The sequence below is a fragment of the Camelus bactrianus genome, chromosome 5, assembly GCF_048773025.1.
Source record: "Camelus bactrianus isolate YW-2024 breed Bactrian camel chromosome 5, ASM4877302v1, whole genome shotgun sequence".
NCBI lineage: Eukaryota > Metazoa > Chordata > Mammalia > Artiodactyla > Camelidae > Camelus > Camelus bactrianus.
In genome coordinates, this window is record NC_133543.1 from 74,401,023 (window position 1) to 74,427,953 (window position 26,931).

At 42.0% G+C, this 26,931-nt stretch overlaps 1 long non-coding RNA gene across 9 annotated transcripts in view; it reads left to right on the forward strand.

Annotated features, from left to right (window-relative positions):
- The window catches only part of LOC123618336 (uncharacterized), a 37,749-nt gene extending 11,699 nt beyond the window's left edge, over positions 1-26,050 (forward strand). For 3 of the 9 annotated variants that reach the window (XR_012507104.1, XR_012507106.1, XR_006726758.2), the window contains 4 exons: positions 1,088-1,214; positions 1,942-3,710; positions 4,276-4,413; positions 4,998-11,858. This is a non-coding gene — a long non-coding RNA (uncharacterized LOC123618336). Of the gene's footprint in view, positions 1-1,087; positions 1,215-1,941; positions 3,711-4,275; positions 4,414-4,997; positions 11,861-15,448 lie in introns of those variants that run through there. The other 6 variants (XR_012507102.1, XR_012507101.1, XR_012507108.1 and 3 more) reach the window with 6 other exon arrangements.
- Positions 26,051-26,931: the final 881 nt, after the last annotated feature.

Consider the following 26,931-nt stretch of genomic DNA (forward strand, 5'->3'; position numbering starts at 1 on the left):
ATAATTCTGGTTATTGTAAACAAGTTTCTTTATCAATTATGGTGGTAACCAGGTATTTAATCAAGCTTATATCTTTTGTCATTCATAGACAGTTATGGTTTTACTGTGATACCTTTTGGGGGAAAAATGCTTTTTCTTCAAGAACGTTTATAAAAAGAATGTTTTTGACAAGTACAAGTTTCTGATAACTTTTAAATCATACTACTGAGCTGGGTAAGAAATTTTAAAAGTCTAATAGAAACTCAGATAGCATGAAACTGTTAACAAAGAGGACTAGTTACATGAGACCAAGTAAACTGATCAATATGACTACAATTTTTGATTTTGTCAGAAATATTACTGACTTTTAATCTGTGTTTTCCAGATGTAAGGAAACCCTTCTCAAGCTAATTATGACTTAGAGCAACTTGGTAAACTATACCTTTGAAAGCAGAATTGAAACATTTATCTTTTCTCTCTCTCTTTGACCCCTCCGGAGACTGGAAACTCTTAGGTTTCCAGCAGCTTTACAGGTAAATTAGGAAGGCCGCTTCCTGACAAGTGAAAAAGGGAGGAATTCACCTAAATCTGTAAGACAAAATGTGACACGTTGTTGATGTGGCTTTCCTGGCCTTGAGAGGCCTTTTGGAAATTCAGTCTGAGATTCTCTCTGAGGAATTCCAGCACAGCTAAAAGAGCCTATAAAAATCAATTAATCTTCATTTGCCTACATTTGATTTTAAATGGGGGTAATTATACAGAGAAAAAGATTATGTTTCAGTGGATATTAAGTTCTAGTTTTGTTAACTGAGATCTATAATTACTGACTCACTTCCCAGACCATTCCTTGCTGTTAGGTTATATTGTCGCAAAGTTTAATTGAATTATTAAAAGAACACTCTAGGTTTATTTCTGACGCTTGGTAATCTATTTTTGGATGAAGATCCAATACCCCATGACCTGCAACCAAGAGATTATGCATACTAGAAATTACATGATTTAAAGGGCTATCTCCAAGCAGGATGGAAGGACCTTTATCAGGTACTCTGAACTAGCGCATGCACAGTGAAACTGAAGGAAATTGACTCTTGGATTATTTTCCACTCAGAAAGGGCCCCTGCACTGGACTGGCCTATAGAGAGGACTGTTGCACCTTAAAACATAGCTCAAATGGAGAAGAAGCTACCAGACAAGGATGAGAAGAAGTAGACAGCTGACTCAAGACACTGGACCAGGCCTGTATACCAATTACTTTGATAATTGCTCACATCTTTGCTTAGGAACTTAATTTCAAGAAGGGGTACCTGGGTTATCCTCAGTGAAAGGAACTGGGAAGGGATAAAAGTTGATAGCATTGAGATAAAAGTTTATAAAAGTTGGTATATTTAAATAAGCTTTATATAAGATGGTTATATCTCCTTTGCTCAATTATATGTGGGATAAACATGTTTCATTGGGGAATGCTCCCCTTGTTTAGTATTATAAGACAGGACATATAGCTCTACCCTTCATGAAATATTGATCTCCCAGTTTTGCAAAATTCAACCTAGGGGACTACCAGATGGAACAGAGCAATTATTTCTATTCATGGCCAATTTGACGAGAAACAGACAGGCTGGCAGATCAGTATCCAGCACCATGAGAATGGAAAGTTTCCTACCTACCCTTCCAGACAGAGGTGCAAACAAGCCTTCTTTGTGTTTCCCAATTGCCACTCAGGCAGTGCTCTGTCTCAAATCCACTTTTCCTCAACCAACAGGGGAAAAAATCAATCAAATCAGCACTCAGCTCAAAATTAGGTAACCAAGTCCTATGGTTTTGTCCCCATCCCCCGACCCCAAAACAGGTCAAAATTTCAAGGCATCCTAATAGGGAAAGATAACCTGATATCCTCTCCCATGAGATTCTGCCACTTACCAGAGATGTCTCAAAGATCAGGACCTTTTCTTTCTTTCACAACAGAATCAAAAGCACAGTGGGCCAACCATGCCAGATCCGCAGCAAGCGCTCAGGACAGTCTATGAGGCAAAGTTGCTCAGGCAGTGCTGGAGAGGATCCCAATGCTGCCACCAGCCAGGAGCCTATACGCCAAGGGTGAGATGCTCACTTAGGACAGCTTCCCCTTAGTAGTCACCCACTTTTTTACCGAACCGAACTTGTCCTCTTGCCTGCTGCGCGGCAAAGCCAATGTACTGCTGACACCGGACCGAGGTGGAGGAAAATACAGCATTTATTCCAAGGCCAAATGAGGAAAACTCTTGCTCAGAAGACCCAAATCCCCCGATAGCTTTCAGGGCAACATTTAGGGTGAGGTTGCAGCTCATGGACTTTCTTCTGATTGGTTGGAGGTGAGGTTACAGGATGATGTTTCAGGAATCTTAATCATCAACCTTCTGGTTGCAACTAGTCTGCGCTCTAGCCATGGTCAGCATGTCGTCACAGCCACCACCTGGGAAGGGGTCTCAGTTCCTGCAGCACAGACTCAGAGATATGCAGCAGATTGTGATGTATATCCCCTTTAGGAGGAACTAGGATTCTGTTTTATCACTGAACTATTGTTTAAGCTATCACTCCTTTTCTTACATAAATGCTTTTCCTTTGATTTTGCATTTCCTCAATTCTCTAATTACTAACTGTTGGACTCTGCTTTTTAGAACTGGGGAAGGCCTAGCAGGCTGAAGTCTTTTTTCTACAAACAAGAAATGGGAGCCATAGAGGGGTATTGTACCCGAGAAGGCCCCGCAGGGTCCTGCTCTGTATCAACCCCCACTTTTCTTTGATACTTCTCAGTCCCATGGAAGACAGGGGTTGGACAGGAAAAGAAAGTTTTGGATAGAGAGATTGATATTAAACTCAGCCAGCTCTGTTTACAAGGCTACGTGACTCATTTGACTTCTGAGAGCTATCAGTGATTTTTTTTAAACCCTTTTAACGAAGTTGTTCAAAGAGTCACTGCTGGAAGATTTGAAGGTTCTGATGTGTCAGTCATGATGCAGCCAGTAAGAAATGCTTTGCAGGTCACCCCTATCTTTACTGCCCAAATGTTTGTATGGAATTCTGGTGACCACATATTCCAAAGCTAAAATTGTGGGTGTGAGCTGACAATATAAATTCAGGATTGAACTGGAAAGAGCCAGGTCCTGTAACTGATTCTCCTTATTCTGAGACTGTTTTTCAAAGGTTTGTCCCAGAGAGTTCCAGAGAGTTTTGTACCAGCATTTGAATACACAATTCAGCTTTCTACTGATAAATGCCTGAACATCGTGTAAGGAGAAGCCCTTCTCCCTCTGCTGTTCTGTCTCTCATCGATTAGAAGAGTTGGATTTGGTAGCAGTCATGAGCCCAAGGCTACCAGGGAAGAGGGGCCACACCAGGTTTCTACTGACCCCTTCCTCACACAACGTGATATCAGACTTACAGAGGAGTAGGAAATGGACTAACTTTCCTGATGCGAGAACTGCTGATTGTTCAATTTGCTTTGTCTCCCTTACCATTTTTTTTATGCTAAACAACCCACAAGCATTCAATAGCTTTAACCAGGGAGGACGCCCATAATCCCAGAAGAATGGACAGAGCCTCCGAAGTTCCTCCATGAGGGCAAGAAGATCATCAGTATTAAGAGGATTGTAGCACCCTGTAAAACGCCCTGATTGTTGTCACCTTGTCTGTTCCATCCAGTTTTCTATAAAACCTCAAGACCCAAAGCCCAAGATGGATTCACGGTCTCTAAGGTATGAGCCTGCTGCAAAGCAATAAAGCTGTTCTTTCCTAAGCCCCCCAAACTCTGCCTCCAAGTCTCAATTCTTTTTTAGGGCACAGAATCTGGTTTTGCGGCAAAAGGTCCACCTTCCTCCTCCTGTTGCGGCAATAAGTACGTCTCCCACCTCTCGCACTTCTAAGCCGCATGCCTCCAGGCGCCTCTCTCAATTGAAAGATTAATCAGTAACTACCTACTTGGTTGGCCCAGCCCCAAGCTAACAATTGTTCTAGCCTTTGGACCAGAATGGCTCCAGCAAGTTCGGTCCTCCACAGGAAATAGCCCCACCCCCACAGTTGCTAACCTGAGGAGCAGTTGGGGGACGCCTTCCAGCAGGCCACTCACAACCAAGGAGCCCTTCTGGCGTCAGGCCCACTGTAACTGATCGCCTCTTCCTCCCTTGGGTAGCCAAGATCGCTGCCTTTCTCTGCCAGCTCACTGAATATGCAGCGGGGTTTCACTCCAGGACCTTAGCCTCTGACTTATAAGGGTCCCTTTCTGATATAGTGTTGATCTCTGACTCTGGGCTCCTTTTTCAGTCTCAAGACTTGGAAGTTGCAAGAATGTGTTGACTGAATAAAAAAAGCATAACCTAAAAGTTGAGAGTTATGTTTTATCCTGTGGACATTTCTGAGGACTCAAACCTCTCGATCACTCTGAGGGACTGCTTCAAAGAGGTAGGGGAGGCCAGGATATATAGGACATTTTTTGTTCACAGGGAGTAGAACTGTGGTCCCTGCACCAAGCAGCACCTTGCCGGGCTGCACAGTGCCGGGCCAGGCCGTGCTGGGGCGTGCCGCGCTGTCCTAGGCTGAACCGCCCTGTGCCGCGCAGTTCCATGTAATGTCGCGCCTTGCAGAGCAGGGCCAGGCTGTGCCCCGCCGTGCTGGGCTGCACCGAGCCGGGCCCCGCTGTGCCGCTCCGTGCCGCGCTGTTCAAGGCTGTGCCACACTTTGCCACTCAGTGCCAAGCTGTGCTACGCTAGGCTGTGCCGCACCTACCAAGCAGTGAGGAGGCGTGCTGGGCCAGGACACGCCATGTTGGCATTCTTTGGCGCAAAAAGGAACCTCTGGTGCCTGAACCGTTTACTTGATACTGTGACCCTCTTTGACTGGCAATAAAGTAAAGCTGTTATCTTCTACTCTTCGCCAAACTACCTGCAAGTCTCTATCCATTTTCAGTGTAGAGAGGCCAATTTTGTGCCAGCAACCTTGGCGCCCGACATCGGGATCAAACCTCCTTTCTTCTCTCCTACCCGCAGACACCTCGGCTTGATGTGACGCGCTAAGGGCAACCCCTGTGCCAGCCTCCCTTGGAAGAATGGAGAGTCAGGGGAGCCCAGTAAGGCCAGATCACCTGGGCAATCCGGAACAGGAGAGGAAAGGACCTGTGTCCCAGCCTCTTGGGTTACCATAACCAACAGTCCAGGCTTAAGTAGGTAGGACGGAAACAGAGGAAAATAAGCCTAGCAGCTGCCAAAGCCCTTTTAGCCTCAGGACTCTTCCTTCTTCCTTCCAACCTCACTCCAGACCTCCAGCTGCTCAAAAACTTGGGAGAGAAAAGAACTCTGCTAGTGATGCCGAGACTCCTCAGCCAGGACTAGGGTGAGTTTCCTGGTGATGACCAAGACCCCTCGACCCTATCTGTGATTCCCTAAGGCATGGGAGTCCCCGGGTTGACCGGGCTCTCTCCCTGAGAGAATTCCCATTTGATAGGCACTAAATGATAGCAGTTCTGAGCTCAGTGAGACTAGGAAGCTGTTGTTTTGACTTTGAATTTTGATTTGTACCTGCTTTGTACTTTGAGACTTCCATTTGCTAGGTGAGGTTTGAATTTTGTATTGTGTGTACACGAAAGATCAAAATGGGTGGTATCATTTCAATTCCATCAGAAAGTCCCTTAGGAAAAATCTTGACGGCCTCATCAAATTCCACTTAGTTTCCAGCTTCAATGCGGTTGAGATGCAAATTTGTATCTGGTCTATACCAGGAACCCTGATCTCACCATCTTTTTTAAAAATGCAAATCTTGAGAAAGGGGAGTAAATAATTTGGAACTTGACTTGTTAAAGACAAATAGCAATCTTGTCTCCCCTGTAAATATTAGAAAAAAGTTATGAGGCCTTTGTGGTGTGTATGTTTGTGTGTCGCAGGGTTATGGTACTGCCAAAATTAATTCAAAACATAGCTGTATTTAATTGGCTTAAAGGAAGTCAAGTGCTTATATGAATACCAAGAAATATAAAGAAAACTGACCAGAATAAATTTCAGGTTCACATGATCTGGGAAATATTCAGTACTAAATCAGTATCTGGTATCTTAAGCTTGTTGGTTTAATTAATATACACATGTCTTCACAATCATCAGTGTTAGATGTAATACTTCTGTGATACCTTGGTTTACTAGAGGGCAGAAAAGATCTTATTATATATGTTGCAAAATTGTCAACAAGGAAACTAACTCAATTTGGAAAAAAAAAAAAGCTTTTAAGAAAAGTAAAGGTAAATAAAATAAGAACTTTTAGGTAAACTGTATAGAAATAATTTCGCTTGGGGAATGTCTATGTAAAATTGTCTCTCCAGATTTTGGTAACTTGAAACTAAGTGAAGACAACTCACTATCTGTGCCATTTATGAAATACTGAAACATTAATTGCTGGGCAGGTTTTAGTTACCTACGTTTGCCTTCTTAGGAAGGAAAAACTGAAGCATAAGTTTTCAATCAGGAAATGCTGATATAACAGCCAATACACAACTACTGGCTTCTTGGTTTTTGCCAGAGAGTTAAGCTTTTTAAGGGTTAAAATTATAAGTAATTAGAGCTACTAAAATAATAAGGGACAAGCTCATATGGATACAGAAAGTGATAAAGGGTTTATAAGAGAGAAACCCTGTGAAAAGAATTTTATGTGAAATCAGGATTGGCTAAATTTAAGATAAATTTAGTTGAGTAAATGAACTTAAAAATAAGCTAGTGCAAAACTGGAATTTGATTTTCTCTGTCTCCACAAAAAAGACAAAGTTTTCTTTAAATGTTTAACTCCTTTTGGTAAGAGATTGTAATGTTTCTTTTATCCCTTAAGTGATCTATTCTGTATTTGCCTTTGATGTATTTTATTGTTTTCTCGGGAATAAGTATTGTTTCCCAGTGATCTATGATCTTATCTGACCAAATGTTTTAAAACTTTTTAACCAGCTTCTCAAATACCAAACTTTGATTAAGTTGTTTTGATGTCCAGCTAAATTTGGGATGCTTCAAAGGGCGCCTGAAGCATCACAAAGAGAGGTGTTAAATGAATTAGTTTTATTTGGTATGTTAAATTGCATGCAAGGTATTATAAATAAATAATAAATCTTAGATTATATTGTATGGAAAAAAATATTGTTACTATAGAAATTCTAGAAATTATGCAGAATTCCTAAAAATTGGATATGTCTGAAATGTTACCAGGCATAATTCTAGTTATTGTAACCAGGGTTATCAACTATAGTGCAGCCAGATGTTTAACCATGCTTTTAAGCCTTTTGTGATTTATAGACAGTTCTTGTTTTATTCCGATGCTTTTGCAAAATGCTTTCTCTTCAGATCTAAGAGAAGAACTTTTTTGACAAGTATAGCTTTCTGATAACTTTTAAATCATATTGCTGAATTGGGTAAGAAATTTTAAAAGTCTAATAGAAACTCAGATAGCATGAAACTGTTAACAAAAGCACTAGTTACATGAGACTGAGGAAATTGCTCAATATGACAGCAATTTTTAGTTTTGTCAGAAATATTACTGACTTTTAATCTGTGTTTTCCAGATATAAAGAAACCCTTCTCAAGCTAATTATGACTTAGAGCAACTTGGTAAACTATACCTTTGAAAGCAGAATTGAAACATTTATCTTTTCTCTCCATCTGACCCCTCCAGAGACTGGAAACTCTTAGGTTCCCAGCAGCTTTACAGGTAAATTAGGAACGCCACCTCCTGACAGGTGCAAAAATCTCAAGGTATTTTAGGGACTACAAAAAGGGAGGAATTCACCTAAATCTGTAAGACAAAATGTGACAGGTTGTTGATGTGGCTCTCCTGGCCTCAAGAGGCCTTTTGGAAGCAGTCTGAGACTCCTGAGGAATTCCAACATAGCCAATTTGAAAGAGCTTATACAATCAATTAATATTTATTTGGCTATGTTTGATTTTAAATGAGTGTAATTATAGAGAAAAGTGATTATGTTTTAGTGGATATTAAATTCCAGTTTTGTTATTCAGATCTATAATTACTAAGACTCAATTCCCAGACCATTCCTTGCTGTTAGGTTATATTGTTGCAAAGTTTAATTGAATTATTAGAAGAACTCTACATTTGTTTCTGAAGCCCAGTAATCTTTTTTGGATGAAGATCTAATACCCCATGACCTGCAACCAGGAGATTATGCATACTGGAAATGACATGATTTAAAGGACTGTCTCCAAGCAGGATGGAAGGACCTTTATCAGGTACTCTTAACTAGCTCATGCACAGTAAAGCTGAAGGAAATTGACTCTTGGATTAGTTTTCATTCAGAAAGGGCCCTTGCACTGGACTGGCCTGTAGAGAAGACTGCTGACCACCTTAAAACAATATTCACACAAAGGAGAAGCTACTACACCAGGATGAGATGAAGATGACATCTGAGGTAGGCAGCTGGCCCAAGACACTGGACCAGGCCTGTGTACCAATTACTTTGATAATCACTCATACCTTTGCTTATGAACCAAATGTATTTCACAATCTCATGCAGAGTTAAAGTTAATCCAATTGTTAGGTTTATGATCAATTACCTATATCCAGTATTTCTGGGTTACCTTGGTGGTTTTCTCCACCCCAAGTGTCTAATTGGTGGGCCTTGAGGGAATTTATTCTAGAGGAGAGTAATTATAGTTGTCTTCAGGCCACTGGTGATATTACCAGGTGGGATTCCCTCACCTGGCCAGTTACTACCTGCTCTGACTCTGGCCATAAATATGAATCTTTTGAAGTTACCCAAGCTCAATCAGAGCAACAAGCAAAGTTTCAGCCAAAGAATATAACCTCCCACAATCATGGGATAGAATTCTATGGTTAACACCAGTCTACGGTCATTTAGGTTTAAAGTCTCCCTTATGTTGAAAAAAATTAAATCATACTAAGGACAACCAGCTTAATAACCCTATGAAACTGGGCTTATGGATTTATGGTTATGAAATTATGGCCTTATGGACAATTCCAATATATAATTTCCTTTAAAGATAAGGATTGGTTTAGGACAGACTAAGTCAGATGACTGGGGATATATGGGTTGCACGTATTGGAAGTCCTTAACTTGAATTCCTACTTATGATCTTACTGTATTTCTAGTTATATTAATTGCAAATTGCCTATTTTACAAAATTGTTTCTTGCACTACTAAATATGTAACTGAGCATCTGATAAAATGATAGCTAGGCAACTTGAAGCAGTTAACCAGATATACAGTTTTATATGAGATTTATGATTTTAATGGTGTAAATCTAAATACAGGAAGAAGCAACAAGAGGGAATATTTTCCTGGACCAGAGAGTTTGGGCTGCTCTTAGTAAGGCCTAGTCTAGTAACAGCACATTGAGTGGCCTATCAGTGAAATCCTTGCTTGGCCTAGGAATGAGCATTCCTAGCCTCATGGGGAAAAATGGTCATTAAATGCCTTCCAAGCCATGGTTGAATTTGTGATCATGGGGGGCCCTGCCAACTAAAAATTGGCACTTGTCATCTGTCTCTGCAAGGATTATGTCACACACCACTGCAGTCGCTGACCTTCAGCACACCCTGAAACGATTTCAGGGTGGAGACCAGAAATGAGACACTCTGCTCTGGGAAAAACTGCCAGTTACAGGCCTTCAGATAGATAGATAAATTTTTAGAAGAAGGTTTTATGAGCCCAAATTCTTGCATGTCCTCTTATCTAGAAAAGTACTAAAATCATTAATGGGGACATCTGCTTTGGCCATTAAGGAGAGAAATGCATTTGAAAATCAAAATGGAGTGACTGTAGTTCAGACATCTAAGGTAAAACTAGGTAACCATTGGAGGTGAGATCTCAGACAAGTTTCTGTGTTGCTGAGAACTTGAGTTTTCTGAACTATGTCAGACCTGGGACGCCACCAGCCATCCTCAAAGCGGTGTTTGCTGGCAACTTGTAGCTGCAACCTTATGGTTGCAAGGTCTCCTTGTAATTATTAAGTTCCTAGATAATAAAATCACTTTAGACCAGATATTAATAGAAAAGACCTTCATGTAATGGTCGGTAGCTCCTATCACGTGTATGTAAATACCACATCAAAATTTAACATTAGACAGCTGGCTACCTGATATTTAAGTCTCCCCAAAGTGTCCCCCCCCCAGAAAAAAAGCCATTGAATGCTACTTTGTATTATTATACTATTCTGCAATTAGAACTGTTTTGTCCAAAAAAAAAGTGGTAAATAAAAAGAAATTACCTATTTGTTCAGGCCTTTATGAAAATGTTTAATAAAGGACAAAAATGCCCAGGGACAAGCCTTCCCCAGGGGTCCTGAAGACCCAGCGAGATAAAATGAATGATGACAGTGACTAAAGGGGGCCCAGGGTTCCTGGCAATCTTAGAGAACCCAGTAACGAGAGCTTCTCAGGAGCCCTGAGGACAACTGAAGTGGGGCCTCAATTAGTGGGTTTCCTAGTGAACACTGGGGCCACCTACTCCCCTCTACATTGTAAATCCACCTCTTTAAGCAAGACCAGCATTCCTGTAGTTGGGGGGCTGGCCAGTCACAGCCCAGTCTGTTTAATTCAAAAGGCAGTGGTGCCCGACTGGACGGCCTTAGCCGTGCGGCTTGCCTCACAGGGCGGAACTTGTGCTGTGATTCACACGCCTTTTTGCTTTCATACGTGGTGAATCTGAACATGTACCCTCCACTTTGAAATGATATGAGGTCTCAAATTCAGGGAAAAGGAGACAAGGGGGCCTGAGCCTCAGAAGTGAATACCAGATTCTCCAGCTGGTTTTCAGGTCTGTTTTCTTGGGTCCCTCAAGGCCTCTGATCTATCTTTTTAGGAATCTTTCAATTCCTGCTTTCCATTCTGATAACAGGACTAACTAACTGACTAACTGACTGACTAACTAACTAACTAACTAATTATATATATAATATATATATACTTTGTCTCATTCCTCACCTCTACAAATGTTCACAAAAACTCTTTCAAAATCCCCCAATAATTGGCATGATCATATATGTTCTTCTATTTAACACTTGCCAGAGGATGCCCCAATTCTACAGGAAGCAGCTAGAGAACTACACCCATTTCCCTATGTCCATAGAAATGGAACGAGTAAACAAACAAGTGGGGATTTGAAGGAGCAGGAAATGAATGAACTTCCCTGATGCTCAAACTGCTGATTCTTTCTAGGAAACCCTGCAGTTTGCCTTGTTTCCTTACTGCTTTTTATGCTAAACAACCCACAAACATTCAATAGTTTTAACCAGGGAGGAGGTAACGGGCCCATAATCCCAGAAGAATGAACAGACCTTCAGAATTTCCTAAGGACAGCAAGGTCATGGAGGTTAAGAGGAATGTAGCGTCCTGTAAATCACCCTGATTCTTGTCACCTTGTCTGTTCCATCCTCTTTTCCATAAATTTCAAGATCCCAAGCCCAAGATGGATTCAGTTCCTGAGGAGCCTGCTGTGACTCCCCTTGGCCTGCAAATAAAGCTGTTCCTTTCTAATCCTCCCAGACTCTGCCTCCCAGTCTGTTTGTTTTCAGGGTACAGAGGCTGGTTTTGCAGCAACACTTGCAGTGACCACGTGGCCCTGCCCAGCCTCTCCCCTTATCCTGCAGCTTTAAAATCTCACTGCTTTAAATCAAAGAAAATGAACAGTATGGGAGATAGCAGCGTCCCCTACCCTGCACACCATATACTCCCTTTGGCTGACCTAGGAAGCCTGGGGATGGGGGCACACAAGAGCACCTTTCTCAGCTGGCTTGTGATGTCTTCCTGGTGACCTGTTGACAGGCGGTGGTACATGCTCATTTGGAAACCAAGGAATGTCTGCTGCGTGACCATGTCTGGGTGCAGGCTGTTTCCCACTGAGCAAGGGATGGCAGTGCCAGCCCAGCCCAGTCCCTCCCTCCGCAGCCTGCCCTTTGTGGATCAGGGGGCCAGCTTCCTGGGAGGCTCAGATGTGGGGGGTTGGGGGGTGGGCGAGCAGTATGCCTGTCTCTGGGTGTGGGTGTTGGAGGCTTGGCTCCTTGGAGAGTCCCTTGCATCAGTCCTGGGGACCCTGGGGGCTGGAAGGCCTCAGCACTGGGCTCCCCTGGGCAGTAGTTGGTGGTCTGGAGGGCCCAGGGCCAATGAGGCCAGGAATCACTGTGCGGCTGTGTGGGGTGCTTGCATCATCATGATACAGGAAAATGAATATGGGGTGAGATGGCCATGTCCAAGGCCTCACTTGAGTCCCTGGGACACACCCTGCTACATGTAGGTCCTTTGCTATGAGCAGTTAAGAATTTAAGGCCAACCATAGTTGAGTAAAAGTAGATTTATTGAGAGATACACACCTCCACAGACAGAGTGCAGGCTGTTTCAGAAGGCAGGAGAAAGACCATGAGGTGTGGGGGTTGGATGCTTAGTTAAAAGGAAAAGTAGTTACACACTCAGAAGGGAGAGTGCCCAGGCAGCGTGGGGGTTAACTTTTATGGGCTTGGTAACTTCATATGCTAACAAGTGGGAGGATTACTCCAACTACTTGGGGCAAGGGGATTCCCAGTAATTGGGCCACCGCCCACCTTCTGACATTTTGTGGTCAGCCTGGGAACTGCCATGGCCCCTGTGGGAGTGCCATTTACCCTGCTAATATATTAACAGTGAGTGTGTGGTAAACCTCAAAATCTACTAGAAGTCAAATCTCCCGCCATCTTGGGCCTCAAAGCCTGTCAGGAGTTTGGTGTTAATTGCTGTTAATTCTTGAATGGCTGTGCCCTGCCCCCTTCCTTCCTGTCTCTATTGGGGTGCAGAGGGGTGACAGTCCATCTTCAGAAAGGACTCCAGGGCTGAGTAGGGGCATTGCCCCTGCCTAACAGAATGGGCCCCAGGGGCAGGACAGCCTTTTGTTTTTGCATCAGAGGGCAATAGGGGCTGGAATCCTTGCATAGCCGTCATCTGATGTGGGGCTGTAGTAACCTGGAAGACACAAACTTTACCAAGAGTTTAAAGAGAAAAAAGTTTAAGGAGAAAGAGTAAGATTATGACTATTAATTGTAAATGAGACCAAATGTCCAAATGTCCAGGCTTCCCTGTGCCACACATTATTAACATAAAGATAACCACTCACATAGGGATCAAATTGTTCCTGGAGTACACTTGTCCTTGGGCCCTCATTTTGGAGAGTGCCACATATTTAGATATATCCTGAAGATGTAACAAAAGATCTGCAAGCAGATCAGTTTTAACAAGGCAGCAGCCATGTGAAACCATGAAAGGGAAAAATTACGAACACAATGTGGGGACAGAGGTCTGTTAGTACAAAATAGTTAAGTCTCATAGTATTTTATGTCCTTGGCTTGTTTCCATAGACTTCGTATGAATCTTTTTAAAGATGAAGCACCTTTGTAACATCTGTTTAACTGTCTATAATAACAAAAAGACTTAAAAGGCATGGTTAAATACCTGCAATTGATAAAGGGAGACTTGTTTATAATTACTAGAATTGTGACTGATGACATTTAACTTAACATACCAAATAATCCTAGTTATTTTAATATCTGAGATACCTCAGGGTTCCTTTAAAGCATCTCGAAGTTAGCTGGAGGTCCGAAGAACTTTTAGAATTTGTTAAATACTTATTTACTTAACCAAACGTTTTAAAAGCAATTACAGATCACTTAAAGGCAAAGAATCACATGCAATCTGTTATCAAAAGCAAAATTTCAAGAAAACTTTGTTTTCTTAACAGAGAATAAAACTCCAGTCTTGTATTAATCTATTTTTAATAACAAAATTTTTTACCTAATTAAATAATCCAACCTTAGAAAATCCTGGTAATGCATAAAATTCTTTTCTCATTATTTCTTTTCCACAAGCCTTTTTTTAACTGAAAACATACATCTTACATTTTTAGGATACTGAAATATTTTCATTATTTTAATAGCTTTAATTACATACATTATAATTTTAACCCTTAAAGTCCTTAAATCTCTGGCAAAAATCAAGGAGCAAGCTTTATGAATTGGCTATCATATCAGTGTTTCCTGATTGGAAACTTATGCTTTTGTTTTTTTCCCTAAGAAGGCAAAGGTGCGTAAACTTAGACCTGCAAATCAATTAATGTTTCAATATTTTGTGAATGACACAGATAGTGAGTCCTCTTCATTTAGTTTTAAGTTTCAGATACCAAAATCTGGAGAGAGAATTTTAGACAGACATTCTCAAAATGTGATTACTCTTACAGAGTTTACCCAAAGCTCTTATTTTGTTTACTTTTCTTTTCTTGAAAGTTTTTTTCACATTGAATTACTTTGTTGACAAATTTGTAACAGATATAAGGTCTTATTTGACCTCTAGTAAGTCTAGATATGACAAAAATTATTAACTATAACTATAGTTAACATTGATGACTGTAAAAACATGTCTATATTAATTAAACCGACAAGCTTAAGCTAGCTTCAATACCAATACCAGTACTGAATACTTTTTAGATAATGTAAACCTGAAATTCATTTTGGCCAGTTTCCTTTATATTTTTGAGTGTTCATATAAGCACTTAATTTCCTGTAAGCCAATTAAACAGAGCTCTTTCACCATTTAATTTTGCTAATACCATACCTCTATGGCATACAAACAAACTGTCCACTGAAATAAATGCACAACCTAAAAGTTGAGAGCTATGTTTTATTTGGTGGACAATTCTGAGGACTCGAACACCTTTGAGCGTGGGATGGCAGCCTCTCAGATGGCTGAGGGACTGCTCCCAAGAGGTAGGGGAGGAGCAGGGCATACAGGAGTTTTACAACAAAGACCAGGTAGTCAGAACATTAAAAGATTACTGTTAAAGAAAACCAGACATTTCAAGTTAAAGAATTTAGCGCTTTTCTATATATGGGAAGGAACAAACATCTGGGTTCACTGAAATCATTCCTTTGATAAGCACCTAACCATTTAGGGTCAGCAACCTGTCCTTTCTTATTCTGAGTCCCTTTGGGGTGCACCATTGTGGGTGGCTGCAGAGGCCAGGCCTCTGGTCTTCACTGCTTGTCTTCACTGTTGGGGGTGGTGGCAGCGGCTGATGAGTTAATGGCTTCAGTATTCTTTGTTTACTAATATGGCTTGTATTATTTTTCATTCACAATACAAAACAGAGACCAATTTTGTTCCAAATTTTAGCCATGATTTGGGTACAACAGTGTAAAACCCATTCGTTACAAAAAAAGGTAGGATTCAAATTGAGTTTTTGGCAGATGGAATTAAAGATGCCTGTCTAGATGGCCAGACCTTTTTACTAATATTTATGAAAAGGAGTCAAAATTTCTATTTGTCCTTAAATTACAAATTACTTATTCCCCTCTTTTTGGAAAATTTGCATTTTATTTTTATTTTTACATAAATAACATCTTTTCAAAGGCACTTTCCTCATGTATTTTTACACTTTATCTGGAGGGGGAGGTAACTAGGTTTTACTTCATTATTTTCAATGCAGGTACTGGGAACTCAGGACCTGGTGCATGCTAAGCATACCCTCTACCACTTGAGCTATGCCCTCTCCCTGAAATTTACATTTTAAAAGGATGGTGAGATCAGAGTTCCTGGAGAAGACAAGGTAGGCCATTTGTATCTCAAAGACAGAGGAAGGCAAGTCTCTTTGTTCCCTTAAGGCCAGGGGGAAAAAAAAATCTTTCAATACTTGTAAGTCTCTTAAGATAAGTAGGGGAGGTTTTCAGAGTGTTAAAAGGATAGGTGGGCTTTGTATTATTTCTGGAGTCACACTTCTGGTCCTGTTAAGACTAGATTTGTAAAACAAAGACAGCTTTGTTTTTCCTCATTTAGCTTAGGGGAGAAGGTTTCCCCACCAAAATTCTATCAGGCTCCAAATATCAGCTATGGTTGATTTAGTCTGACCCATGGCCTCCCATTTGGCAATCTATTTACAAACACTTTTGAGGGTTTGAGTTTTTAATTATGACTCCCAGTTCAGCATTTGATCGGAAGAGGCTTGCCTATAGCCTCACGAGGTCCCATTTCTGATGATAACTTGACAATCGTAGCTGTCAGGGACCTCAGTTTCCCAAACAGCGGGGTTCACTTGAGAAACAATATGGGGTGGAAGGGAGACCTCCTCTGGCTTGGGGCTGAGGCAGGGTCCCAAAGCCGAGAGTGTCATTTTTCTTGGTGGCTGTCTTTCATGTAAGGGTCTCCTAATTGGATAATTGCCTAGAATTTAGTGAGCAAGTCCCTTCCTGTCAAGGGGATGGGGCACTCAGGCATGAGCAGGAATTGATATGCAAAAGTAAATTTCCTAATAAGCACTTTGTCTGGGGCCTTCTACTGATCCCCATTATTACACAGGATTGGGAGGACAAGGGTCCAGGGAAATCAGTCAGCACAGAGCAGGTGGCTCCTGTATTTAAAAAGAAAATTAAAACAGAAAGAAAATAACTTCCCTGCCTGCCACGTCGTGTTACCCAAGGCGCCTTCAGAAAAATGACCAGGTATCCTTTGGGAGCCAGGGAGGGTCCTGGGCCCTGTCAGTCTTTAGTCATTTCGGCCATCACAGGTTTGGGCACCGCAAGCCCTCTTTGGGACCTAGGGCAGCCTCGCTTCCACCTCGCTTGCATATTGCGCAGGATCCTGGTGGACTTTTCCTATACATAGGGCATTTGTCCTTCCAGTGGCCCACCTGGTTGCACTTAAAACAGTTCCCTTTCTTGGCAAGACAGTGGCTCTGATCCAGGCAACCTGGATCCTGCCCTCACCGTGCGTCTTCACAAACAAGGGTAACCCTGAGGAGGTGCAGGGGTAGGGCTGCTGCCAAAAATTGTGCCTTTTCCTATTGTCCCTGAATCCTTTCTGCCTCTTTGACCCTGTCTCTATTATTAAATACTCCAAATGCCAGATCCATGAGCTGATTCATGGGAGTCTGGGGTCCCCAGACGCCCAGAAGTAGCATTAGGTGTAGATGATTGGGAAGAGTATCTGCCCTTAGAGTCAGGGGAGGTAAAATTCCCAGCTGGGGACCTCAGGGAGGTGGGCCCATGAGGAGTCATCTAAAGCATCCAGCTTCTCTGGGGGAAGACACTCTGGTGGGACGTGAGTCAGGCATACCCAGCAGTTCTTTAAACCTGCGTCCTGGAATCAGATCAGGAACACTTGGACAGATGGACTTCCCCCATTTACCTTTCCTTTGTAATTCAATGACCCAGTGGGAGAAAAAGTGACCACAGTTCCAGGGCCTTAATTCTTCAGAGGAAGGAGACCTAGGCCCTGAGTTAACTAAGTGAATTACCTTCTGGGAAAGGAGAAGCAAACAGCTGAAAGGTGGGGTTAGAGCACAGCAAAGCAGTGGTATCAAGTCTCAGGTATCAAAAGACAGTCTGCAGAGTCAGGACAGAGGAGGATGTAAGAGAGATCCAGGGTGAAGAGGGAAGATGTACAGCCACGACGCTTCCTAGTCCAGAGATCCATAGGCCCCCCTGAGGTAGTGCCCGCCTGTGACTCCTGCTCAGGGATGCAGTGAGGCCGTGCGCCCCGAGAGCACTCGGGGAGCGCCGGGCTACAAATTTTTAAAGGGGAAATTCCCAGAGTCCTCTAGTTTGGGCCCCCTTATGCAGTGCCGGCGTCCCAGAACCAAATTGAGACCACGTAGAGAAGTGGAAATGGGCTCGAGGAGCCATGGAGGGGGAGCTCACCCCATCAGGTTGTCAATTACTTGCCGCGTGTCCTTAATTTGGATGTACGAATGATTGCCTTGGTGGATCTTCTCGAGTCCAAAGAGGTAGAGCGACAGAGGAGAATGAGAAAAGATGGAGGGAAGAAAAGCCCTGGGCTCTGTGGGCTCCTTCAAGGCTCGAGAGGTGGTCACTGCCAGATCCTGCAGGCAGCGTCAACCATCACCTGAGCCCCTTGAGCCTGCCTGGCGCAGGAGAAACCCACTGCCACCCTCCGAAGAGAAGGCAGCTGTAGCCCAATAAGCCGACTGAGATCATGCCCTTTGAGCCCTGTTTCTTTATTCAAATGCCCGTGGTGGGCACCAGAGAGATGAAACAGGAAAATGAATGTGGAGCAAGAGGATGGCTGTGTCCCAGGCCCCGGCTGAGTCCCTGGGACACACCCTGCCAAGTGGGTCCTTGCTTTTGCACAGTGAAGAATTCAAGAGCAAACCGCAGTTGAGTAAAAGTAGCTTTATCTAGAGAGATACGTACCTCCACAGATAGAGTGCAGGCTGTTTCAGAAGGCAAGACAAAGGCCACGAGGCATGGAGCTTGGGTCCTTAGTTTAAAGAAAAAGTAGTTACACACTCCACAGATGGTGCAGGCCATCTCACTCAGAAGAGAGAGTGGCCACAAGGTGAGCGGGTTAATTTTTATAGGCTTGGTTACTTCATATGCTAACAAGTGGGAGGATTATTCCAACTACTTTGAGGAAGGGGCTGGGATTCCCAGGAATTGGGCCCCCGCCCACTTTTTGACCTTTTATGCTCAGCATTGGAACCGTCATGGCACCTGTCAGGGTCTCAGGTGCGCCCTCCCAACTCCGCACAAAGCAACCCGTACCCTGTCCAAAGCCATTGATGGAGCTTCTCTGGAATCATTTGCCAAAACCCCAGGGTAGAATCCAAGGGTCCAAGACCATTTCCATTGCCCCATTCTTTTTCAAGTCTGGCAAGCCCAGGAGCAGGGGCAGTCAGAAGGCTGCTTTTTAGGATGGTGTATGCCTTCTGGCACTGCAGTCCATGCTAGAGGCTCTGAATCTAGTCCCTTTAATGCCTTATAGAGAGGTTTGGCTATTAGCCCCAAATTGGGTATCCATATTCGACAAAATCCAGCCATCTCTAGGAACCCATGGGGTTGTTTTTCACTCTTTGGAATCTGGAAGTTACAGATTGCCCTCTTACGGTCATGCATGAGACTACGGGTTCCTTGTGATAATTGGAATCCCAAATAGGTCACTTTTCTTTTACATATTTGTGCCTTCCTTGGAAACACTTTGTATCCGCACCAGGCCAGATGATTTAGAATAGTTATCTGCAGTTTGCCAGATTAAGACTGGCTATTAATAAGTCATCAACATGAAGGAGGAATAATAAAATGGCCACGTTTAGGCTAACAAATTCTTGGCTTTATGCCTGCTGCTTGCTCAGAACGGTCAGCAAACCTGACTGACCGGTTCCTGCTCCCAGCTCTAGGCCCACTGTGAAAGCCTTAGTTATTGATTTTACTGTTTTTTCTTTGCTCTGGTAATTAAAAATGATAATCATGTTTGGCTTCTGAGTTGTTCTTCAGGAAGAAGGTCACAGAACTGTAACCCTGCAAAATAGCCTAATTTGTCAAAAAGAGACAAGCCGCAGGGGTTTGTGAGATGAAAGGATTAGAAAAGTAGCAACTACCAGTCTCTATAAAATTGTTGCCTGAAGACACCGTGACGCCAAGAAACCTGGTGACAAGAAAAATGATTCTGCTGATTGTTATCTTTGTTTAAGCTATGACTATATAATCACCCTGCCCCATCCCCAAGGTGGGCTCACAATTTTGAAGGCACTAGCCTGCTGTGAGTCCCCTTTGCTGGGCAAAGCAATAAAGCTGTCTCTTTTCTTCTAAACTCTAAGACCCTGTCTCTGAGTTACTTCGCTCGTCAGGGACGGGGGCCAATCTTTCAGCAACAAACACTGTAAAAAGATTCCTTGATTTAGATGTAAGTCTCCCAAGTCCTGGGCTTCAAATTTCATTAAAAATGGTCTGGGAATTTTTTAATCCTTGTGGGAGCACAGTCCAGCAAAATTGTGATTTTACCCTAGAATGAGGATCTTGCCATTCAAAGGCAAACAACAGTTGAGACTTTTTCTCAAGAGGAATGCAGAAGGAGGCATCCTAACCTAAACCTAACATGGTGAAATATTCGAATTCTCCAGGTATGTATAAGGATTTGGACCTGTTTTGATGTATATCTTGCACAACATCATTGATTGCTCTTAGATCTTGCACTAAATGATACTCCTCCAAGCGAGGTTTTTTTAACTGGCAAAATGGGGGTATTATAAGGTGATCTGCACGGTTTCGTAGGTCCGTATTTTAGGAATTGATCTAAGATGGATTGTATGCCTTTTAAAGCTTCATTTTTTTTTAAGGATATTGTTTTTTCTGAGGGGTGGTTGCTCCCTGTTTCAGCTGAATGTTAATCAGGGTGGCAGATCATGCCTGTCCTGGGACCCCATCCACCCAGACGGTTTTATTCAGGTTTTGTAGAATGTATTCTGGTATCGGCTCAGCTTGTTTTTCTTGTTGGTCCAGTTCCTGCTGAAGGAGCAAGGCGCTGTCTGGTGAGACTTTGAAACAGATCATTTGCTTTTCCAGAAAAAAGGTTATCTGTGCATTAAGTTTTCATAGTATATCTCTCCCTAAAAGAGGAATTGGACGATCAGGCATGTACAGAAAACTGTGAGTTAAAGTCTTTTCTCCAAGTTTACATTCAAGAGGTTGTAACAGGGGCTGTTCTTGGGACAGCCTGGTCACTCCTACTACAGGGACAGTTGTTTTTGTTAGTGCAGACAGCTTGCCATTTAGAACGGAGTAAGCAGCTCCGCTATCTACTAGGAAATCTGTGAGTCGAAACCCCACTGTTAGTTGTACCCAGGGCTCCTGGGGAGCAATAGTTGTGAGGGCCCTTAACAATCCTAGGGTGCCCGGGCCCCTTCAGTCACTGCCATCCTCTATTTCTTCCTGAGCAGCCATAACCTGGGGAGGCTTGCTTCTTTCCCTTTCAGCCTTTGCTTTTAGTTTTGGGCAATCCTTCCTTCAGTGCCCTTCCTCCTTACAATATGCACGTTGATTGATTCCTACAGCAGAATCCTTCTTTTTTGTCTGGAAGTTTTTCTTTGGCCCCCTTTGGCTTTGGTCTGGGTGACACTCATTACCTGTACTGGTTTCATTCTTTTTTCCTCACAAGCATTGTGTACTGTAAAGGCGATTTCTAATCATTCTCCTGAGTTTTTAGCCACCGCCCCTTCTATTTTGTTCAGTTTCTTCCATCTGTCACCAGTGCTCTGACTGATGAAAGTCATGTTGACCGTACGAACATTTTCTGGGTCATCTGGATTTAGCAGTATATTTTCTGTAGGCCTGGTGGATGTGTCCTAGGAATGCGGAAGCATTTTCATTAGGTTCTTGTTTAAGAGCCTGGACCTTATTAAAATTTGTTTGTTTAGGAAATCCTTTTCTTAATCCAGCCAATATACATTGCCTGTAATGATTAAGCATATTTAGTCCAACTGGGGTGTTAGGGTCCCAATTTGGCTCAGTTGCCGAGAGAGCTAAATGCACTGTGGGCACTGCTTGATTTTCTAAATGGGGTTTTGGCTCCTCCAGTGTATTAAATCAGAAGTAGCGAAAGGGCTATATGTCCATTCATAACCGGCTGGGTGTCTGGACTCCATCACTCCAATCGGCCACTGCCTTAAGGAAAACTGCCCTACTCCTGGGGTGTCAGTAGTTCCCAGGCCAGATTGGGTGCCCTGTCAGGTCTTATAGGGAGATACCACATCTGGCCCTGTCTTACTGTGAGGTGGATAAGGAGGTGGCCCCCCTCCTCTGGTGGTTCCTCTGATAATGGCAGATACAAAGTTGGGGAGAGTGGTAGGGTGAACGTTTTTAATGTTTTAAAACAATTTATAATATTAGAATGTGGTTACCAATTCTACACTCTCCATGTATGACATATCTATGAATGGCTGTCATAGAAAATGTTTCCTTCCACTTAAGTTAGGCCATTGTTTGGATAAGCAGGGCAAAAAGCTGGGAAGGCAGTAATCTTATCCTTTATGTGTTTTGCACATCATCCTGGACACTGTGGCTTCACAATAAGTTGTCTCAGGACATTGTCAACAATTTTCAGAGAGGCCTATTTCCTTTGCCTGGCAAAGAACTAAAGCTGCCCTTTCTACTTCATCCAAAACTCTGCCCTCAAGTCTTAACTTGGTAAGCAGAGTACGGAGGCTGTGTTTTGGCAACAATAGCACTTCATCAACAGATTGTACAAGTGAAAAGCACCTTGGGCAATTGATGGCTGATGATGATAATAATAATATGAGTATTTATTAAGATGTTACCCTTTATGTACTTTATGTATCCTGTCTTACTGAAATCTCACAACAGCACTATGATGTAGGTAATATATTGTCCCCATTCTCCAGATAAGAAAGCCAGGGCTTGAAGAATTTCAGAAACTCACTTAAAGTCATTCATCTTGTAAGTGGGGGAGCAGTTGGACTTAGAATTCAGGTTCTCCTAAAGTCCAGTATTTTGCAGCCAGTATGTGATGTAGTCCACTCTCCCTCTGACACAAGTGACTAATCACGAAATTGAGAGCATCTGCTCTAGAGAGCGAAGACTTCCAGAGCATGTGTGGTCAGCACCTTCTTAGCACGGGGCTCCGTGTCTAAAAGTGCAATGTTAATCAATCTGACTCTACTTTTTCCGCCAATGAGTAATTTCTTCAGTGCCATTTCCATTTTCTGTGTTGCCATAAATGCCTTGATCTTTGCATTTGTCATCCTTATGAGCACTGGTACCATAATAATTTGTTTTGTTTTGTTTTTCAGGTAAATTTCCAAGTGTGATATTCATTGCAACATTTTGATAGCTGATATGACAGGAAAGAAAATAATATATTAAGTATGGTTTTTAAATTAAAATGCCGTACATTTGTGTTCATTGGAAAGGGCTCATGGACTCTAACTAAAGCTATAAACTTGCAACTCTCTTCCTAACTGACTCTGGAGGATGCAAGGGAAGCTTTCATTTTTCCATTTCAATATGTTTATAATTCAGCATTTCTCCCTGCTTTGCTTCCTGGGGCTCATAACATTTAAATGAAAATATTAAATTGCCTAATGGCTGGGCCCCACCAAATAGCATGCTTGGCATAAGTTAACATTTTTTAAAATATAAAGTCTCATTATATTAAATATGTCTCATTATTATAATTATGCTGCTACAAATTTACAGATAACACATCACATCATTATTTAATTCTGTGGAAAAGATTTCTAAGTTGTGTGTTGACAGATAATACCAGATTCTGTTTCTATTTGCCTAAATTGCAGCCTGTGCTAAGGTTTAATATTTCACTTTAATATTTCTTAGAATGTCCTTATCTTTGGGACCCAGCTTGATAGGACTTTATTTCAGCATTAGATGTACCAAGAATTGCTTTGAGGACAGGTTTGACAGCACTGCAACTTTTTGTTCTAGGATGGCAATAAAGTTGCCATTTTTTAAAATGCCTTAAAGAACAAGTCTGTAGAATGCAATATTATGCAGTCATTTAAAAAATGTCTTTGAATAACGTATAATGACATGGGAAAAATATGTCTTTGAATAACTTACAATGACATGTAAGCAAAATGGGCAGGTTATAAAATTGCAAGTACAATCTAATCTCACATAAATATTTTTACAATACAGAATTCTGCCAAAAGTCCCAGGATTTAGTTTCTTGAAATGGTGCAGTTAAGGATGATTTTAATTCTCATTTTATGCTCTTTTATATATTCTGAATATTCTATGATAAGCATACTACTCTTTTAATTGAAAAGGGTTATTATTTTAAAAGCAACTTTGAATGGGTGGGTGGCAGGTGTGAGGCATGACAGTGACTCCATAGCAGTAAAGCCTAAGCAAGCAGCTGGCATCTCACTCCACAGATGGCCTCTGTGCGAGGATACCAAGCACCTCCCAAGACTGTGGTAAAAACGGCCCTGGCCCCTTTCTAGCCTCTCCAAGAACTCCACCGGGACGGCTGCCACTCTGGGGAAATAAGGCTGCCCCATCAGGGTCTGCTCCTACTGCCCTTTCTACCCATGTCGCCACATGTGAGGCTGGTTCCCTCACCCCTCACCCTGCCCTTCCTCGTGCTGGCCACTTCCTGAGGGTCCTTCCTTTGCCTAACCTGTCAGTAGAAATTTCTTTTAAAAATTCACTACAAAAATGGGAGTTCTGTGTAACGGGTAAAGAGTTGCCCATTTGGAAAATTAAGAAGTTCCAGAGATCTGTTCCATGACAGTATAAATATTAAAGTACTTAAAAATGGTTGAGGTGATAATTTTTCTTTTTTTTTTTTTTTAATATTTTCTTATGAGGGGAGGTAATTAGGTTATTTATTTATTTATTTATTTAATTTATTTTAATGGAGGCACTGGGGATTGAACCCAGGACCTTGTGCACGCTAAGCACGTACTCTACCACTGAGCTATACCCTCCCACCTGAAATGATAAAATTTTATGTTATGTGTTTTTTTAACCACAATTTTTTAAAAAGAAAAAGAAATTAATTTAGTACAGAGATCTCCAACACAAGAGAATAAACCCAGCCTATGTCATCTTGCTGAGTTCGTGAGGTTACTGGAGGGGATCAGCATAAGCCACTCCAGAATATGGCATAGAGATTATTTTAACCCGAAGGCAATTAAGAAACAGTGGACACAGGAAGAGCCCTCTGCCCTCCCTTTCTGCCTCAAAACAAGACATACATTTCCCTTTGTAGAGGTAACAAATTTTCCACCTGTAAAGGTGCCTTCCTTTCCTGTACGAGGAAGAGAATGACTCTTATCTCTGCCAGTGGCACTGACTTGAGTCTGCATAACAACCTGTTCAACAAAGACCACAGACTGCGTGGCTCATACACAACAGGAATTTACTCGTCACAGTCCTGGAGGCTGGGAAGTCCAGGGCCAAGCTGCCAGCATGGTGGCGTTCTGGTGAAGGCCCTCTTCTTGGTTTACAGCTGGCATTTTCTTGCTACATCCTCACCTGGTAGACGGGACAAGGTAGGGATTTCTCTGGACCTCTTTTATAAAGTACTAATCCCACTCATGAGGGCTCTGTCTCATGACCTCATCACCTCCTAAAGTCCCATCTTTTAATACTATCACCTTTGGAGGTTAGGATTTAAATATGAATTGAGGGGGAGGACACAGACATTCAGACCATAGCACTTACTAAACAATTCTTATTTCCCATACATTTCCTAGTTAAATTCCCACAATGCATCACCCCTGAAAGCACAGCCACCCCTTTCTTTTGCCTAGTCTCTTCTCCATAATTTACTGCCCTTTGTTAACATGGTATATAAGTTCTTAGGCCTAACTGCTTCTTTGGGCTTTCCCTTCTTTTCTGTGAAGTCCCTGTGTGTATGAGAAATAACCTTTCCTCCTGTTAATTTATCTTTTGTCAGTTTAATTTACAGGCTCCAGGTACAAAACCTAAGAGGGTAGAGGAAAAGTTTCTCCTCTCCTACGTTACCTTGGTAGTCCCTGTGTGCCAAGGCAGTGGTATACCCATCCATTGACACTTGGAGCAGATCGATTTTTAGTAACCTCCTCCTCAAAATGACCAAACTATTTTCAGTAACATCATGAAATGAAACAAAAAGAAATCTAGATAGTGAGAATTTTCATTTACAGAACTTTGTCTCTATAAGTATGCCAGGAAACAAAATGAAAAAGAAATTAATAATATATATTTATAGTAGAAAAAGAGGAAAACTGAACAATTATTTCTTCAACAGTTTTTATACCTAACAATTTGACCGTAGATCCCTTGCTTACAGTCTGATATAATAATGTTTTCTGCAAATAATTGTTAATGACAGGGCGCAGGATACACTACCCCAAAGTATGGCACCTTGGCATAGTGAATATTTTAAGCTAAAGAAATTGGAGAAACAGCATGTTTTTCTGACCTTCTCCTGAAGCAAGTCATAAAACCTAGGAAAGACTTTCTGGTCTTCCTCTGAAAAAGGTCATAAAACCATCATGTGAGAGGTGCCCTTCCTATACCCAAGGAAAGAAGCATCCTTATCTCCAAAACACCAAGAGGAATTTCAACAAACGGGCCTTGTTGCTTCCCCTAGTTTCCTACACTTAGCTTCTACCCTTTGGTCCTACCGCATTATTTCAAGACTTCGCACACTTCATCAAACCTAGCGTAAAAACACTCATGTTTAACTGCTTCTTCAGGTCTTCATTTCCTTAGGAAGTCTCCCGTGTCATGTAAAACTGAAATTAAATAAATCTGTATTTTTTTCTTGTTAAGCTGTCTTTTGTTACATGGGCCTCACTTGGATGGGGGAAAAGATCAGAATCAGCAATTAAATAACTGAAGTTTAATAAATCTTATGTCTGCAGAAGATACAATTCAGGCAACTATTAAATCACATCCTTGCGGTAATGCTTTTACTTTTTGAATCAGTCATTTTAAAACAATTTTTAAATGATTTTCAATTTTTTAAATATTATCCAAACTCAGTAAAAAAAAAAAAATTAGCCCTGAACTAAATTTTACATTTGCCAAACAAAAAATAGTGCACCCTGCAGTTCCCCCTTGTTTCACCCTTGCACATTTTAAATAAAACTAAAAACTCCAAGCAGTAGGTAGCATGGAATAAAGAAGTTGAAATGTCTTAAGTTCTGTTTCTTCATCTTTACCGTGATGGTGCCACCACTGTGTACGTCAAATCTACCATCTAAATGCAGGCATATGTAGTATTACAGTGGGGAAACACCAACAGCACCAATGATTTGGAACCATTACCAACTTAATCTCAAAAGAAAGCATAACTGAGTCCACCCACGGGTACTGGGATGATGCTACAATTGGGAGTTTTTTCAATTAACTTCCATATAAAATACATTTGTTAGGTAGGTAGATAAGTGGGGGCACTGGGCAGACAGGTGGAGAAGAGGGAGGATGGTCTGGAAGATGGCACTGTGCCCGCCTCCAGCATAAAGGGACTGTACTTCTTCTAAATGAGTGCTAGTAAGAAACCAGTTAGAACTCAACAGCCACAACTGTGCAGGCAGCAAAAAGGCCTTAACTGGACAGGACCCAATGCTCACTGTATTATAGTGAACAGTGCGATTTAGGCACTCGACTGTGGGTTTTTCTGTGTACACCATGGATAAGGACATGCGCA